This window comes from Macaca mulatta, chromosome 14 (assembly GCF_049350105.2).
Source record: "Macaca mulatta isolate MMU2019108-1 chromosome 14, T2T-MMU8v2.0, whole genome shotgun sequence".
In the NCBI taxonomy this organism is placed as follows: domain Eukaryota; kingdom Metazoa; phylum Chordata; class Mammalia; order Primates; family Cercopithecidae; genus Macaca; species Macaca mulatta.
This window is the reverse complement of record NC_133419.1, coordinates 38,702,247-38,719,649: the sequence shown is the minus strand read 5'-3', so window position 1 is coordinate 38,719,649 and position 17,403 is coordinate 38,702,247. Positions and strand designations below refer to the sequence as shown.

The 17,403-nt window shown below is 36.3% G+C and overlaps 1 protein-coding gene across 1 annotated transcript in view; it reads left to right on the top strand.

The window, feature by feature from the left end:
• The window catches only part of ANO3 (anoctamin 3), a 335,023-nt gene that overhangs the window by 244,901 nt on the left and 72,719 nt on the right, over positions 1–17,403 (top strand).

The window sequence follows — 17,403 nt, the reverse complement described above, 5'->3', positions numbered from 1 at the left end:
TACATCAGCGTTTGGGGATGGCGCCAAGGCCCGTTCAGCTCAGTATGCCTGAGGTTCATACTTGGTTTCTGTTGCACAAAGAGATAGGTTTTCAACCGCTGAGCGAGAAATGAAACTTTAGCTAAAATGCAGGAGCTAGTAAGCTTCAAATGGAATGCAAAGAATTTGCCCAGTTAATTGCCCCAAGGAAAGAACAAGGTAATTCTATAGTTTTAAATTTTCTGAAGCCCAAAGGCCCCTTCAGAGTTTGATTAGAAATTAAACCAACCCCTAAAAAATACTGTCTCAAAAGATATTTAAGGTGTCTCTACTGTGGTACAAAGAAAAGCAGGTTAAATTTAATCAAACAGCTAGTTACCGAACGGTGGCTTAATAGAATTCAGTGGCTTATTTTCAGATTAGCCGCTTTTTAGGGAAAAATCCAACTAAATATATTTTATGCTTGTAGTTAGAGAACTGAACATGATTGGGCAGGACTGGGTGCACCTTTTCCCTAGGCATTTTCTGCAATATGTGTGGGAATATCATTATCCCCTTCTGCCTTAACCATAGTAATTATGGCTTATACCAGGCATGAACATCGCAATGCACTTTTGCTATAGCTCTCCGTTTTCACTGCCATAAAAGTCAGGCTAATTTCTCATTTTGTTTTTTCCTGGAGACTCTTTCTGTGGGCCCAGAATCCTATTCATTGCCCTCCTTACAATCGTAATCAGTTGATTAGACCTCAGCCTAGAGATAAACCTTATCTACCCTCACCGTCTTGAGCACATCTGGAAATAAAGTTATAAAATGTAAACTGTGCATAAATTTAGTGCCTCAATTGTTACTTAGCTCACTTAGTTCTTATCAGAAACCTTTGTTTACTCACTGGAGTTGAAGTTAAAAAGTAATTTCTAGCCAAACAAACAAGTTTCACTGAGATACAGTCGTAGGTTCTAGGTTAAGACCGATCCCAGTTTAGACCTCCTTTCTCCAGAGGAGCTCCACAGTAAGGGATAATTACCTGCAATTTCATCAGCAAAGCCAGCTGAGATGACACACTGTGCAGCGCTTGTATAATTTTTTTTGGTACTTACCCACTATGGTGCCTTTCATCTGGCACTCACCAATTGCTTTACACTCATTAATTAAGTTTCACAATACATACTGGGAGGAAGAAAAACCTCTTCCTAGTCTGAAATGACAGAACCACTCACAAGTGGAGTTTCCAGAACATGAAGACACATGAACATCACTAATGGATCTCAATACAGAAGCAGACATAGATTGGGACCACACTTCAAATGAATGGAAAACATTGTTTTGAATCCAGAAGAGTACCTTTTGGTACAAACCCTATAGCATCAAATCTTGATGCTGATGTCACATGTAGGGAATTTGCATTGATCAGATTCACTGATAGCATGTTGAGTCTGATACAGGCTGCAAGTAGAATTCATGTTTGGTTCCCCATAGGGACATAGGCACTTTAAGCAAAAAAGAACTATTTGAGTAATAGTAAAATAAATCATATTATGAATCTATTATTTGAGAATATTTTAATGATATCTTTATAAATAAAATAGAATTTAATGGCTGGGAAATGTATTTGGGGTAGCATTTAATTTATTTCAATATTCTATTAGAAATAGAGGGATTGTTCTCATACATGCTAATGGTTGTTTGTTATTCAAGTTTATCTTTCTCTGGTACATAATATGGTGCTATTATATGATCTTCTTCACTTAACTATAACTTTTTGGAAGGGTCAAGTGTTCCATTTTGGGGTTAAGGAAATTCTAGGACAATGCCCTTGGTTAAGCAGAGGTTATGACATTACATATACATATATGTAAATATACATACTTGCATGCATACATACATAAATGGTGAGCTAAAGAAAGTTGTAAACCTGCTCAATCAACTAAAAATAACTTTAAAGGATAGATCCCTATGTGATTTTGATTCGGCCATAGTTGAAAGAATTGAATGATATGACTATAGCAAAACCTGTTGCATTTCTATCTATATATTTATGTGAACATGTTTTCTTAGTAAATATTCTGAAATGTATTATAAAATATATAATTGAAAATATCATATTATAACAATATAAAATACCAATTGAAAAACAAACACAAGCCCTACTGATATCCTTAAGAATATGTTTATAACAAAGTCTTAGATTTTGCAATTAATATTCATTAAAATTTAAAATCGATTATATTGTTTTATTCTGATGATTACTCAATTCTAACTGTTTTTTAAGGTAAGAGCCTAATGGTCACAAGAAATTTTAAAATTTTTAAAAATTTCTACCTCATTTTAAAAATTATTTTAGAGTACTATGGCAAGATAATCAACACTTTCAAACATAAATATATATTAGAAATATTTTGAAGTAGAAATTAAATGGAAATAGACTTAAAGATAAAATGAACAATTTAAATTTTGCAACAGATAAGTGCTTTTTAAAGGTATATTTTTAAAAAGACACAATTAGGTATAAAATACTAGTATAAATTTATTTTAAAATGTCCGTTTTTATAAAGCACTGGAAATCATAACTTTACAACTATTTAAATATATAATGGAAAGAAATTTTGTACAAGGAGATAAATAATTTCACAACATTATTTTAGCGATTGCACAATCATTTTCAAAACCACTGACATAGTGCAGCTATTAAATTCAGAGTAGTAAATCAGACATTTTCAGTAATTTCTATGTGATATCTAGTAATACTTGAAGCTGTTCATAGATTTAAAATATTTGCTTGGATATTTTTCTGTATTATTTAGGGTCTCACATAGTGTCCACTATATCTTTTTATCTTCCCTTCCGGTTCTATTCAAACAAAAACAAAAATGGTAGAGGATAGCGTTGTTACAAGATGATGGAAACATTTAAAAAATAAACAATACTTTCTTCAGAATGATACTTTTGCTGACGTGATCATCCTCCGCACATGTTAGCAGAATGACTTTGTCGCTGAGGTGGCCCATGAAATCTTTATTCAGTGTTAGCACTCTGGGGCTCCGTCTCTGGCTAGATTCTCCAGATTTATAATCACCAAGGAAGCAGTTTGCTGAGTAGAGCAAACTCAGGCTACCAAGTCACAGTTTCTTTGTTTTGAATCCTGGTTTTGCCACTTAATGGTTTCATAACCTTGGATAATTGCCATCACATTTCCAAGAATATTTTCTCATTTGTACGATAAAGAAAGTGATACTACTTCTTAGTTGTGTGTCGGGAGTCAAGTTAAAATAAAGCAATTGTGTGTTATTGGACACTTAGTAGTCAAACTCAATTAGACTTAATTAATTATAAATATAATAATTTTTCTTTGGAGATGATAAAAATTGAAGCTTCAGTATCAGCATGAATGAATGTTGAGAGGAATCCAATAAGTGTACAAACACATACTAAATTATTTTGAATTTGCATCTCTCAGCACATAATAGTTGCTCAATGAATATTAATTTCATGAAAAATGAATGAGTAAATTCTTCTTTATTTTTAACTGAATTTTTCCCTGCCAGAGAGACTTTCTCTGATCACACTTTGTAAAACTGAAACCCTTTTCTCCTGACCTATTCTCACTCCTCCCTGCTGTATTTTATTCATAGCACTTATTGTCATCTAACATACTGTGTATCTTATTTATGTATGTATTTCTCATCTAGTCCCGTGCTAGAAAAGTCAGCTCCTGACAGCTTGCATTTTTGTCTGTTTTCTGCATTACTTTATCCACAGGGTTAGTTAGACTAATGTCTGGCACAGAGCAAATGCTGGATAAACTTATAAGTGAAAGAATAAATGAGTGAATTGATAAATGATTGAATAAATATTAATATATTTGTCAACAATAATAACAAAAAGTGAATATACTATTCATGAGACAGCTGTAAGTTTACTTTTTCCTATTTTTAGAATATTCTTCTCATCGTTGGCCCATTCAGATCTGAAACTTGACTTTGTTTTCACTTAAGGACATTCCTTGGCCACATTTATATGACTGTGCATATAGATCCGTGAGCAGTTTCCTTTGGTAGGTGGTTAGTGATAGGAGCTATTTCACAAGAAGAGTTGGCCTTAACCAGAGATGCAGAAATCTTCTAACATGTAAGAATGTAGAGGATATGGACACAAGGATAGATAAGTGGGTAGATATGGTTTTGGTGGTAGTCGTTTAGACAGAAACATTGACAACTGAGAGTATTGGGAGTACAGGTATCAGATTTTTTTTTTTTTTTAAAGTGGCTGGGCATGGTGGCTCACACCTGTAATCCCAGCACTTTGGGAGGCTGAGGCGGGTGGATCACCCGAGGTTAGGAGTTCAAGACCAGTCAGGCCGACATGGTGAAACGCTGTCTGTACTAAAAATAGAAAAAAATTAGCCAGGCGTGGTGGAGGTGCCTATAATCCCAGCTACCTGAGAGGCTGAAACAGGAGAATGGCTTGAACCCGGGAGGCAAAGGTTGCAGTGAAACTGAGATTGGGCCATTACACTCCAGCCTGGGCAACAAGAGAGAAACTCTGCCTCAAAAATAATAATAATAATATTATAATAATAATAATAAGAGAGAGAGAAAGTATGACAGCGTGGCAGCCTCAAAGATCTACTCAAAGTTAGTAATCATTAATATAAAATAAAACAATTCACTCAGAATAGCTGTGCTTTTCTCCAGCTATGTTAATGTGCATGAGTACAAATAGATAGTAGATGGAGTGATGGGTTTAACTAGGGTCGTATTTAAACCGTGGGCTCACGACAAAATGAAACAAGAGCTAGAGAGTTGAGGGCATTTGTACCCAAGTGAGTATAATGATTGCCCATTAGGATAAGTAAAGACAAAAGTGAAGGCACAAAGGGAGGAAAGGATAGTAAAACTATGATAAGATCAATGAATTGATAATCTGGCTCAAGAGAATGTTGGAATTGCAGTTTACAGGGAGTGAAATGGAACTATGGATGTGATTATTGAATATCATGGAAGACCTGCTATTATTGATCAAAAATCTGTTGTGGGAGTACATGAGTGAAATCGAGTAGGAGAAAACAATTTTGAAGATAGAGATCAAAGAACTGAGAAACCAGAGTACTAGAAAGATTATCTGTGTATATTGTAATTTCCAAGAATAATTTTGGGAGTATGTTGATAAGAGTTATATTAAGACATGAGTTTAAAATCTTCATAGACGTTGGGTAAATGTCTCCAGGAAACAGAAGATGACTACCACAAGGAGTGGCAGTAGGAAGCGTGAATTGATAATATGAGATTCAAATCTGTAAATTCTTAAGGAGGAGGGAGGAAAAATGGTCCTAAAGCAGCAACGAGGAGCAAGAAATTCACTATCTCATTATCAGTACGTATTGACATAGGAGACAAAGAGCCATCACTTGAGTGTGCTACATGGAAAGCGGGGTTTTAGGGGAGTCCCAGGTTTCAATTAGAGTAAGAAAGTGAAGGGATGCAAAAGGCTTTGCCTTGACTTTGAGTAAAAAAGGGAATACTGAATTTGTTTCAAAAGTTGGGAAGGAGTGGGCAATCATCACAAAGGCAATCCCTGTTCCTGGTGGCATGAAGATCAGTTCCTGGGGAGTGAGGGATGATCTGGAAATTGTGGGCTTCTTGAAGTAACTGATAGGAACAGGGTTAAAAAGCACAATTATATTAGTCCCGATGGACCAATTGTACATGTTCATAGGCAGAAAGGTGTGTGTAGAATATGGGGAAAGAGGTCTATTGCTAAAATGGAGAATTCTAGGCTCCCTGTAGATTCTTGCTATTAGAAGAACTCTGAAATTGAGCCTTTTCTTTCCAGCACTCAAGTGACTCTTCAACCTACAAATGGCAGCCTAGCAGGGAAATGAGACAGCTGTCTTTAACAATATGTGATACTTTGTTTTGTGGAGATACCCTAACTGATTCAATCCTGTGAGATGAATTGTACTCTTATAGCAGCTTTATTCTTTTAAAACCCTAATTTTATTATATAGTCTAATCTGTTTAAGCAACTCTTGCCCAATTTATTAACTATCAACTATTTTTATATGAGCTTAACTTATTAAGTGATGTTACAACCAGGCATAAATATAATGAAGTGGCAAAACTGGCAGTTTGATAATATTTTAACTTATCTTACCACTGCTAGGAAAAGATCCACATGATTTATTAATGCTTTCTTAAAAAGCACTTAAGACAGGTAATTAGAAAATACCGGCATATCTACTTTGTTTCTGTCTAGTTAGAAAAAGTTATTATAGCTAAATAATAACCTCAGCAGCAGAGTGTTCTCACCAAGGAGCCATGACTTGAAGCAGATAGAGTGAGGAGAGAGTGAGATGCCTGGGCAGGTGTGTACACTCTGAGGAAGAATCTTGATTTGTTCCTTGGCTCAAAAACAGGGACAGAAGGAAAAGGAAATTTATTCATGACCTGAAGAAGATTTTGAAATCAAATTCATAGGCAGCAAATAACAATGACAAAAGACTTACTCATCCAGTGAAAGGACTATACATACCTTAAACAATTTGCAGGGAACATTGAAAACATATGGGTAACTAAGCTGACAGTTCATACAAGCTCTTTAGCTACAGAAAAGGAACTCAATTTTTGTCCTGAATTAGGAGAAAGTCACAAATTAGATATGCTAGGATTTTCTAATTATCTGCCTCACTTTTTGTTTAGAGAGCAAAAGAAAGTATTAGGTCGCTTGAATCTTTTTTTTTCTCCCTGAAAAAGATCCAGTTAAAGTTGTTATGAATCCCCTCTTTTAAATATAAGTACTTTAAACTAGTAACACCGTCTGAGGAGTCAGAGAAACCTGGGGCAGAGTCGAGTTCACTTTTGAACAGTATTACTACCGGTAAAAGAGCAATAGAACAGTTTCTTACACATGAAGCTGGTATGAGGATGTAATGAGTAAACGTGTAGAATATGTAACAACATGACTGGCACATAAGTTTTTAATGCATTATAGCCATTCATGAGACGAGATATACAATTTTGGAAGCCCCTTTTAAGAAAAAGATTACAAAAATACCAATACAAAATGAGGTGCAAAAGTAAGGAGAATGGAAAAACCACAAATTTATAAATTTTTTAAAACTCCAAAATAACATACATAAAAAGCAAAATACAGAAAATTAAAAATATTTTAATCAACTAACTGCTAAACACACCTCTGTAATGCTTTTGGGGCTATATTTGTCTGCAAATTTAGAGATTTTAAATTATCTCTTTATGATGTTTAAAAAATATTTCATAAAGAATATAAAAGTAATTCAGTCTTTCCTCTTTCTCTAGCATGGTTAATTCTTTTTTATTATTGATAGTTTCAAAGTTTCTTTCAGCTTCATAATTCATTGGCAATATTATGTACATTTTTAAGATTGTTGTGAATTTGGCAGAATCTCTCATGTCTTTCATAGATTAGTTGAAATTTTTACAATTTCCCATAGTTTCTGGCTCCAGGTATTCAGATCTTATTTCTCTTCCATTACCTGTGTTGGGTACCAGAGGACATAGGCAAATCAACATACCACTCCTGAATAGAGAGACAAAATAAGGCTCCGATAACTGTTATTTCAGCTGGGCCTTCTTTTGAGAAGGCTCCAAGTCTTTAACTCTTCAGATAAAAACAGTGTTTTCCTCTATATTCAGACATATTTAACTTCGTATTTAACTGCACTACGTCTACAAATTCAGACATAGTGGTCTCATAAAAGAAATATTTTCAAACAATTAAGCTATGAACATAGTTCATAATTTTATGAGTTTTGCTGTGAAGCAAAAGTCCTCTAACAGACCAATGCAAAGATTTATATCTTAGTAGAAATGTTTATTTAAAAAAAAATGGTTAGTAAATATTGTTAGACTCAGAAAGGAAAGCATGTCAAGTCACAGGCCTTTGAGTGATTGATGGGCCACTGGAGGGATGAGCAGCTTACATCCCAGAAGTTCCTTGTCTCATTTAGCTGTATCAGAAACTTGTTTAAACCTTTTATCTGTGATGCTAATTTCTTCCTAGAAAGAAGTTACAGATTATATAGCCAAGAAAGTTATATTCCAAATTATGTTTGAAATAAACCATGGAAGAAATTCAGCATTCCAGCCAAGTAATTTCCTCACATAACTTAACCTCTAAGAGTCTCGGTTTGTTTATACAATGAGTGAGATGAATAATGTTTAGTCAACCTGAGTTGTTGTGAAGATGATGTGACTTAACGTAAAAATATCTAGCACAAACTCGAGGACTTTGTAAGCGCTCGATAAATGCCAGTTTTCTTTGGAAATATGGTGCAATTCCTTGCCTTTTTTTCTGCTCAGTGTAACGATGAACATACGTTGTGCTCTCAAAAAATAAGTTTGGGATTAAATTATTTACTCTAGAGGCAGCTTTGCAGTCTTAAATACAAAAGGAGAAGGCCGGACACAGTGATTCATGCCTGTAATCCCAGCACTTTGGGAGGCCGAGGCAGGTGGATCACCTGAGGTCAGGAGTTTGAGAACACCCTGGTCAACATGGTGAAACCCCGTCTCTACTGAAAATACAAAAATTAGCTGGGCATGGTGGCTCCGGCCTGTAATCCCAGCTACGCGGGAGGCTGAGGCAGGAGAATCTGTTGAAGCCGGGAGGCGGAGGTTGAAGTGAGCCAAGATCGCACCATTGCACTCCACCCTGGGCGACACAGTGAGACTCCATCTCAAAAAAAGGAGAAAAGAAACAATATGCCGTTTCCTAGGTCGTGAACAAAAGATGGAAAGTATCTTGTGGGAACAGCTGACTGGTTGTGACTGAATTTTTATAAAAGTGAAACAATTGAAATATAAATAATTGACAATGCATCTGTTTTTCCTAGCAGGAAATTATCTTCATGCAGGGGAAACTAAGACAAAGTTCTTGGTATGTGTAAAAACTAGAGTGTTAAGAAAATTGGTTATTACAATTTATTATGGCCTTCCAGTGGATTAAGCATAGACTACTACAAATTGTCTCTCACTTAATTTGTACAACACTCTTATGAATACAGTTTTATTATTCTCATTTTAAGTAGTAACAGCAGAATTTTATCATCATTTAGTAATTTGTCCAAGGTCAGACAATTAGAAATATATGCACCATTCAAACCCAGAACATCCCTACTCTAATCCATGGTCTTTGTTCAGTACCACACTGCTGTTCCTGTATGTTCTGAGGAGCATTATTACTTAATCAAAAAGATAATTTTCATTGCATTTATTATTTTAAAGGTGAAGTCAGTAATTTATTTTATACTGGTTGGTGTTTACCTATGGTGCCAAGTACAATCTAACTGAGGTACTATATCCAGTTCCAGAGAAATACTTATAGGTTGAAAAGGCAAACATTGAATAATGTTTAGGTCTCTAGTACTGGCCAGTTTGAATAGATGAAGACCTTAGTTCTGGAGCAGTTTTCTGGAGTCACAAGTTGTTCCAGGGACTGACTATACAGGTATCTGGTCCTGGTGAAGGTTTTGTGGGAAGGATAGGCTAACCAGTAAGGAGATGGAAGTCTTTGAGGAGTTTAATTGCAGGTTCAGTTTTTGTTTTTTCCTTTATAAATTAACAATCGGTATGGCCATACTTCTGAGTATCAGCAAGGTGTCAGTCCTGAATATACTGCTCAAGAAAAATACCTTGGATGGAAATGCCAAAATTTTAATAGTAGCTGTTTATTCATGGTGGGATTGTTAGTGACTTTTATTTTCTTCTTTATACTTTTAATTAATTATTTCAACATATATTAATTAAAGGTCAACTATATGGCATGCACTCCTCTATCCCTAGATTTCGGAAGTATATAAGACAAAGTGCTTATTCCTGCTATTTTTGTTGATGTTACATTTTTAATTAGAAAATATTCAACTGAATTAAAGAAAGTATGTCAAATCACTGAATGGTTAGATGAGGAAAAGGCTTGAGAAAAATTAATATTGTGCTTTAAAAGGTTATATTGCATTTATGAAAAATACATGGCAAAAAGCTGACTAGTTTATCAAGTGTGGATACCTACAATGTTTTAGCAATTCAATTGAGAGTATCCATTTCAATTTGAATAAATGCTACTGAAATGTCTATTTAATAAAGAAATGCCAATAGAATATTGAGTGACCAGAAGAGTTACTTTTAGAGGGACTCTGCTTCCAAGTTAAGAATCTGCTCTGGTCAAGATTGAGTGAGAGTTCTCATTGTAATTTAATAGACATGATGATGCTTATAGGTAGTTTCTTATTCATGAAATTTGCAAGGTGGGGGAAAGATGTCAAGTCTGATTTCAGAAACTGGTAAAGACTTTCAATACTTAGGCTTCAAATGCTGGCTTTACTATCTTCTTTCTTATTTAATATTTTTAGAGAAAGGAAGGAAAGGGAAATTTGAAGTAAAATTAGAGAGAGATTCCATGTCCTTGAACAGAGGAAATTTAACAAGACAAGCAGGTTTTAAGCAACCAGTTCCAGATACTACGCTGTGTCAAATACAGTTCAGTCCAAATGTTCAAAATCTGCCTCTTCACACATTTACAGGCTCTTCATATCCATTAGTCTACTTTGTGCTCATGTAGAGAACTCCATGCATTACATTTCTGTAAGGTGTTCACCAAAAAGACCAAGTAATTTTCCCCAGGCATGGAGATGTAAAATGTCCCATATTCATGGCTCTTTTGCCAAATGCAGAACCTGTTTAGCAAGGTTTCTATTTCTACCTCATGTGTAGTGGTGTTGCAATAGTGCGTTGGGAAAGCACATTATGCTTGAGGATGATGCTGAAAATAAACCTAGGGAATGGAGGAGTCTTTAGTAGTACTTGGGTGCTGTCCAAACTGGCAATCTGAGTTGTTGCCCTGATAAACTATTGTTTCAGCTGGGCCTTCTTTTGAGAAGGCTTCAAGTCTTTAACTATTCTGATGAAAACAATGCTTGGAGTTCATTTTTCCTTCATATTCAGAAATATTTAACTTCATTTGTGTTTGAACTGACCTTTCCAATCAACCACATTGGAAGTATAGTGCCGTGGTTTTCAAAAATTGTTAAGCAATAATTATTTTTTCAACTAGAATTGATCTTGATTGTTCAAGATATAAAGCAGATAAAAAAGGGGCTTCCCTGGTGAGAGTCTGTCTTTTTTTTGAGACATAGTCTCACTCTATCACCAGACTGGAGCGCAATGGCGCAATCTCAACTCTGCAACCTCTGCCTCCCAGGTTCAAGTGATTCTCCTGCCTCAGCCTCCTGAGTAGCTGGGATTGTAGGTGCGTGCCACCACACCCAGCTAGTTTTTGTATTTTTAGTAGAGACAGGTTTCACCATGTTGGCCAGGCTGGTCTCAAACTCCTGACCTCTGGCGATCCACCTGCCTCAGCCTCCCAAAGTGCTGGGACTACAGGCCTTCCCATATTGCCAATGAGATTCCTTGAAGCATAATTTGAAAACCTGGAATAATGGAAAGATGACAAGACCAGGAGTTACATTATGACTGGATTCTATTCAATAATTCAGTTCAATTTGATGAACATTTATTGAGCATTTTCAGTGTGCCAAACACTAAGAAAACTAAGGAAAAAAAGACACTAAAAAAACTTAACTTCAAGTGTAGTAAAAATCATGTATAAGAACAAGTGTAATAAGTTATAATAAAGTGCTGTAGATGCTTTGGAAGGTTTCTAAACAAGCTCAGTGATATGTTTCAACCCCCAGGGCCTTGTTGTCTTTAAATTTAAAGTAAATAACTTGGAACAAACCACATGCAGCATCTGACCTCCCTTACATTTGTGACTTTATGATTCTGACACTCTGTGCTATGAACTGTAAACCGAGGAAATGGAGCTATAAGAGCTAAGTGCAGCCTGTTCATCTTTGAATGTTTTTTAAGTTGAGAAGAGGGTGTCATTGTCAGAGAGGCAGGTGTGAAAAGTAAATATAATGTATAGTTGCCAAGGAACAGAGTTATGCTTTATTATCTTCAGCTTTTCTGGAATATCCCTTTCACCTCCGTGAGTCATGTCAAACCTGGCTTTCCCCTAATAACAAAAATGTACTTCTCCTATGGAGGCCTCTGATCCTCTGACTCCATCCCCAGACCAGTTTCACAGGACCAAAGAAAGGAGTTGATAAACTTTCCAGAGTGGTTAAAAAGAACATAGGCAGCACACATTTCTTTGTACGATGTCTGCTATGAACAAAGTGAAAATGCTCCCTAATCCGCTTCCCACAAACAATCAGTGCTAATGCTTATATATATGTGTGTGTGTGCATTATTTGTATATCTAGATTTGTCAGTCTACCTACCTATATATGCATCTATATTTATAAGCCTTCCTTACATCTATATCTGATTTGATGTTTTATTCTTTATAAATTTAATTACTTTCCTTTTATACACTTTTATTTTTAACTATCTTTAACATTTAACAAGTTTAATACACTCCTTCCCCTCCTCACCATCCCTCGGTTGCCATCTTTATTTTGAGCCATTATTCCTTTGCTTTTAGATATCAGATTTCTGTGCTTTGAACCCCATGCTATTTCATTTCCGCTGTTTTTTCTACATCCCTATCTACCTATCTGCAGGATACTTCTTTATTGATGACACTCACAGCTTGTTCTCAGATTTTCATTCCCACATATCAGAACCTATTTCATGTCTATTCAGGGAAGCATTGTGTGGTAGACAGAGTATGAATATTAGAGTTAGAATGACTTAGGTTCCTATCATCCATGTGACTTCAGCAAGTCACTTAACCTCTCAGTACTCCAAATTTCTCATATGTTAAGCTGAAGGTTAATAACAATATCCATTTTATGAAACATTTCATATACACCTTGTACATGTAGTTCCCGTTCAGATTTTTGTTGACTGTTAAGAGAATGGGTGTTATAGACATTAGAAGTAATGTATCTAAAGTGATTATTAAAATACTTTATAAATAGTTGGAAGTCAAAACAAAATGACAGTATTATTTCTGCTGGCTTGACCTTATAATTTTTGTATTGAGGTTCTACCACCTCAGTAACCTTGACTTTGACTGCTCTTCTACCTCTTCCATCAGCACAACTGCTTATTCTCTAGGCTACTGTGATCGACCTTGGCTGCACATTTCAAGTCCTTGGGAGCTTTAAAAAGTACTGATGCTGGGATATTTTTCCTGGAGATTTTGACTTAATTGGTCTAAAGTGTAGATTGAGCATTGACATTTTTTGAAGCTCTAAAATGTTCAACTATATAAATCCTCCCGATTCACTTCGTCAGTTCTTCCAACCACTCAATTCTCACCCCTGATTTGATCTGGGGCTGTCATTAATGCTGCTGTATTCTTTTAATCTGCTGCTTGCTTCAGAGACCACCTGATCCAGCCAGGATTCCAGACTTAACTATGCACGCCAAACTTTTCACCAGCAATTACAATAAAATGGATTATAAGATACTTTATTCAAAGTCATAGATTCATAGAGTTTTTCACAGATTTCTGTTTCCTCTTGAAATTCCCATGTCCATTACTCAATCTTGATCAAGATGCCAGCTCAACCCCTTTTCTCATCCTCTTTTCCTCTGCTATCAAGATTGAGATTTAAATTCATGTAATCCTTCTAAGAGAACAGTCGCTGAACTGAGACCCTAACAATTTTTTGCCCTCCATCTCACATAAGTTGGAATCCAATATTTGCGCTGGAATAGACAAGATGTGAGCCAGTGAGTCAAATCTGGCTGATGACTTAGGGCAGTGTTAGACGTTTATTTCATCATGTATTATTGAAATTTGGGTGTGTCTAGATGAACTAAATACTTTTTTTGTTTAGGGTCGACCCCAACCTTTTCTTCTATATTTATATTTATAAAAGCCACATGCATTTATATACCTGAGAGAGCCTTGAGATCACCTAAGTTGGGTGCTTCTGCTTCATCTGTTTGCTTAGATCTTGGCATAAATAGAAGCCATTTCTCCTTTCCAAGGCTGGTTAATACAACTGTTCTAGAAAAATGTGCAGACATTTTTATTGTTCAGCCTACCCTTCAAATCCAAGCTGGTTGCCTATGTTCATAATTTAGGTTTGCAGCCACCCTGGAACTGACTGTGGAATGACATATGGTCATCCCATCTCCCTGCTTTCTTTTCAGCCCCTCACTGCAAGATCAGGTCCCGCTAATGCTAAGCACGAGAGTTAAAAAGGTTGAGGCTAGGCGTGGTGGCTCACGCCTGCAATCCTAGCACTTTGGGAGGCCAAGGTGGGCGAATTGCCTGAGCTCAGGAGTTCAAGACGAGACTGGACAGCTTGGTGAAACCCTGTCTCGACTAAAATAAAAAAAATCATCCTGGCATGGTGAAATGCACTTCTAGTCTCAGCTACTCAGAAGGCTGAGGCAAGAGAATCACTTGAACCCAGGAGGCAGAGGTTGCAGTGAGCCGAGATCATGCCACTGCACTCTAGCCTAGGGGACAAAGTGAAACTCTGTCTCAAAAAAAAAAGGAGTTAAAAAGATTCGGAAAGCAAAGAGGGTTTTCATAAGAATCAAGTCATATAATATTTTTAATCACTTATTATTTAAAAAATTATTTTCTGTAATTTTTAGTTATAATTTGCGTAAGAGTGAAATCCACAGATTCGAAGAACACTATGGTTGCTTCTGAAAAATAAATGAACTTGTATAACCACCATCACCCCTATTAAAACATAGATTTCAATGCCTTGCATAGTTCCTTGAGCCTCTTGCCAATCATCTCTACCCCCAGAAGCAACCACTGTTTTAACTTTCAAAGTTAGCTATTTGTATTACTAATTGTATTTTTATTAATAATTTTAGTAGGGATTAGTAAATGCCAATTTATTTCATTAGTGTTTTGCATACTCAAGTATTCTGTATACCCTTTTTCTAATTAACAATTTTAAAAAGTGAGAATGTGGATTACCTGAAAGTTGAAATAAATAAGCCATGAATAAAATACATATATCACCAGCTAAGCATGGATTTTTAACAAAGGTTACCTCTTAATATTAAAATTGAAAGTGGACACCCTACTTTCTGAGAAAGATTCAATATATTTTCTCTAATGCTATTACCTTCAAGCTAAAATCGGACCAAATTCAAGATTACCTTTATTTTTTATATTTTGTGAAAGATGTTTTTTGCTCAAGTATATGCTGGAAATATAAATTAAGAAGAAAGCATGTGACAGACACATTTAAACTTTAAGCCTTGACGGAGACCAATGATAATTAGGATTTGACAGAGCATTCTAAATGTCATGGACTATATTAAAAACCTTAAGTCCCAGCCTAGGAATCACTATATGTTGTACTTGCTTACTTAATATTGTACTTTTTTTTTCAGTTTTCCTTTTGTTTGTATCTCTTTTCCTGTTTACTTCCTCTATATTCCACTTTCCTCTTAAGTTATGAATGTCTCATTTGGTAACAGTGATTCTGGTCTGCTATTTGAAAGCAGATCCAGTGCTTGGAGATTCTAGTTTTTCTTGCTGATAATAATTTTTGGCTGTCTTGCTTCTTTTAGTCATTTGTACTCTTTTAAAACTGCTGAAAATCAGTACAGAGTAATTACTTATGGTAGTCCTAGGGAAAAAATAAAAATCTGAACACCAACCAACCAACCAACAAAAAACAGCCTGAGGAATGTACCAGTCAGGCACTGTAGGTGGAGAGTAACTAGCAAGAGTTTTGGTCCTGGCTCTGCCATTTATTGTCAGGGTCACAGCCAATTAGCATCTTTGTTTCCAAAATCCACATGATGCTAACACTTGCCATATCTCTTTAAAAATGTTATGACAGTGACAATGAATTTAAAACATATGTGAGAGAGGGCTTTGTAAATGTCATGAAAGGTAAGAAAATGCAACTATGAACTTTGTATTTTTTTTTTCTAACTAATACTGATGCTGATTTTTAGTTATAAAGAAAGAAGGAGAAAAAATCTTAGTACCACACATTTCTTTTTTTTTTTTTTTTTAGTTTCTACAAATAATTTATTGGAATATAATTTGCACCCATTTAAAGTGTCCAATTCAATGTTTTTTTAGCGTATTCACAGAGCTGCACAACCCTCACTACAATCAGTGTTAGACCATTTTCATTACCCCAGAAGAAATCAGGTCCCTGTTAACAGTCACTCCCTATTTTCCCCCAAAAGTCCCTGCCCCTGGCAACCACAGGTCTATTTCCTGACTGTGGATTTGTCTTCCTTGGGTATTTCATGTAAGCAGATCATACAATATGTGAGCAGATCATACATAAGCAGACCACACAATACATGATCCTTCCTGTCCAGCTTCTCTCACTTAGCACTGTGTTTTCAAGGTCCTTCTACGCTGTAGGAAACATCCCTGCATCCTTCCATGCGTGGGTCCATACTTAACATTTCTTTTTTTTCTTTTTTTTTTTTTTTGAGACAGAGTGTCGCTCTGTCGCCCAAGCTGGAGTGCAGTGGCCAGATCTCAGCTCACTGCAAGCTCCGCCTCCCGGGTTCACGCCATTCTCCTGCCTCAGCCTCCCGAGTAGCTGGGACTACAGGCGCCTGCCACCTCGCCCGGCTAGTTTTTTGTATTTTTTAGTAGAGACGGGGTTTCACCGTGTTAGCCAGGATGGTCTCGATCTCCTGACCTCGTGATCCGCCCGTCTCGGCCTCCCAAAGTGCTGGGATTACAGGCTTGAGCCACCGCGCCCGGCCTTAACATTTCTTTCTATTGCTGCATAGTATTCCATTGTAGGGATACTCAGTTTGTATTTCTCTGTTCACAGTTGGTTCACCATTTGGTTTCTACTGATCTGATTTAGCCCCCATCCAACCTTCACCACACACAGAACCAAAGGATTGTGTAAGAGAAGCTAAGAGGATCTACAGAGAGCTCGTGACATTTCTGACCTTCTCTGAGGGTAGAAAACAACAGGGATAACATCTCTGCCCTTTACCCTCTAAGAGAATAGATAATGCTTTCAGGGTTAAAGGGTACAACATTTAGAACCTGTCCCTGATGAAACAAAGAAACAAACCCAGATATCCGCTTAGTAGCAAAAGAAAGAGACTAGTAAGTAGGAGTTGCCATAAAGTAGAATAAAGGGAAAAAGAGAAACTCATATTTGTCAAATATATTATTGGCAGTGTCAGGCCTTTTATGGTGATTAATCCTTTTAATTCTCATAAATACTCAACAACTTATATGATGCGATATTTACTGCTTCCATTTTATAGATTAAAAAATTGAGGCCTAGGGAGTGTTAGTTGCTTTCCACACACAGGCAGCTATAAAGCAGTCGGACTCATCCAGTTGTTACCGGCAGGTCTTTGTTCTTAGAGCTCCCAAGATGGTGGTGGGCCACTCCCAAGATGGGGCGGGCTGCTCCCAAGATAGCGGCATGCCTTTGTTCTCTGACCTGGGGTTCTT